The following is a 2,312-nucleotide window of genomic DNA, read 5'->3' as shown; positions in this document are numbered from 1 at the left end:
AACAACAACAACAACAACCAAAAAAAAACCTCAGGACCTCTGGAAGAACAACCAGTGCTCTTAACCTCTGAGCCATCTCTCCAGCCCAGTCTTTTTTTTTTTTATCTCAAATTAACTTTGACTTGCAAAGATTCCCAAACCAATTTATTCTTATCCTGACAGTTGGCAGCACCAATGTTAACAAAACCAATTAAAATTAGCAAATATCTAAGATAGACAATGTACAAAAATAAAAATTAAAACTTAAAAAGAATGATACATAATTTACCCGTGGCTATACCATCTGCATTCTCAAATGATTGCCAAATAAAAGATAAAGATAAAAACTACAGTGTGAGCTCCGAATGACTCCCATTTTAAGCAAAGGTAGTCTTTCATTCTTACACTTTGTTTCTGGTGGGTTGAGAAGAGAAACACCATGATATTTTGAATGTTTGTACTTTCCCCTTATTAACTGTTGGGCATGACTGTGGTGCTCCGAGGTAGGTCTGGCGAAAGGGAAGTCCATGAGACAAGGCTTAAGACTTTCCAGGGTGTATCCAGCCTTTTGTACCAATGACTCAGGCCAGCTTTGTCCTGTGACTGTAGAGAGTGCTAAATGAAAGGCAGCTCCAGCAATAAGTGACGGCAAATTCTTTCAGTATGGGTCAGCATCTATCAAACTGAAGTCTCCCAAAAACATTGCTAAGCTTTCAACTTTGCAGTTTGCAGGCTGCTGGTTCAGAAGTTTGGGTAAGAAACTGATCTATTGTTGGCGCAGCTAAGTCAAAAGCAAGGACTTTCAGCACTAGGTGCTCCATTCTCAGAACCTGCTTCTTGGAATAGGTACCATCTGTAATATACACAAACTGCTACTTCTAGGGGTATTATTTCTTCAAACTTTGAAGCTAGCAGCATAGCAGCCGTGCCCACAAGCTGAAGCTTCCCTCTCAGCACAGACATGGAAGAGAGGAACCGATCAATGTAGTTCACAGCCCAATGCAAGGTCTCATTCTGTAATTTATAGTCTTCTCCTACTTCAACTAGCCAGTCCACAAGGATGGCCCGCAGACTGTTAGTGATGTCTGGCTGCTTCTTCATTTAACCCACTTTAGGGTTACACTTAACCTGCTGCATTTCCCTAAGGTATGTGTGAATATCTTCACAATAGTCAGGCCTTTTTTTTTCTTTTTTTTTTCAGAGCTGAGGCCGGAACCCAGGACCTTGCGCTTGCTAGGCAAGTATTCTACCACTGAGCTAAATCCCCAACCCCAGCTTTTTGTCTTCTAAGACAATAGACATATCCATAGTATGTGGTGATTCAAAACTGCCATCCATTGGATAATCAAGAGGTACCAGTAGTTTTCTTGCTCCGGGTAAAGAGACCGCTGCATTGAAAGCCAGGGCATATTCACACTGTGTTTCTTTTTTATTTATTTATTTATTCATTCATTCTTTTGGTTTTTTGAGACAGGGTTTCTCTGTGTAGCTTTGCACCTTTCCTGGATCTCACTCTGTAGCCCAGGCTGGCCTCAAACTCTCAGAGATCCGCCTGGCTCTGCCTCCCAAGTGCTGGGATTAAGGGCGTGCGCCACCACCGTCCTGGCCCACACTGTGTTTCTTTATGCTCAGGTGGCCTCTTCTGGGTCTCTTCTGCTTAATTCACATGAATAGTAATCCAAGAAGGACCAACAGCGACACGTGCAGTTTATAAAAAGGTCCTTAAGAGGTGCAACTCTTTTTTTTTTTAATGCCGAAGGCTGTTTATTGAAGGAGGGAAGAGGTCTTACATACAGGCTTACAGCACAATGGGAGAACCCAGGAGGGCAGAAGTTCGCTGCCATCTTGCATCTAAGCTGTTAATGCCCATTATGTAGGATACACAGACAAGGAACTTCCTTTAAGCATTCAGGAGGGTGGAACCCTGCAGGGAATCAGCATAGGGAGGATATCAAGGTCAAGGTCAGCAAGCAAGGCAACAGTTACCCAAAACAGGGGCCAGGACCCTACAGGTCCCCCTTTTACTAAAAAATGAGCTTCTGACTTAGGTTGCCTGGGACCTCAGCAGGTCAAGAGGGGCAACTCTTAAGAGGGTCTTGAGCCCGGCGTTGGTGGCGCACGCCTTTAATCCCAGCACTCGGAGGCAGAGCCAGGTGGATCTCTGTGAGTTCGAGGCAGCCTGGCTACCAATGAGCTCCAGAAAGGAGCAAAGCTACACAGAGAAACCCTGTCTGAAAAAAAAAAAAAAAAAAGGAGGTTCTTGAGTCTCTGCTGCGGCGAGTTTCCCCCACGCATTCCCAGCCTTCAGGGCGAGTGTGCCCGAGGCTGCTGGG

The 2,312-nt window shown here is 44.6% G+C and overlaps 1 pseudogene; it reads right to left on the bottom strand.

The window, feature by feature from the left end:
• Positions 1 to 274: 274 nt before the first annotated feature.
• LOC114688231 lies at positions 275 to 1,388 on the bottom strand (annotated as a pseudogene).
• Between the last annotated feature and the right edge of the window lie 924 nt (positions 1,389 to 2,312).

Source organism: Peromyscus leucopus, chromosome 1 (genome assembly GCF_004664715.2).
Source record: "Peromyscus leucopus breed LL Stock chromosome 1, UCI_PerLeu_2.1, whole genome shotgun sequence".
NCBI classification, from domain to species: domain Eukaryota; kingdom Metazoa; phylum Chordata; class Mammalia; order Rodentia; family Cricetidae; genus Peromyscus; species Peromyscus leucopus.
This window is presented reverse-complemented; position numbering and strand designations above follow the sequence as displayed.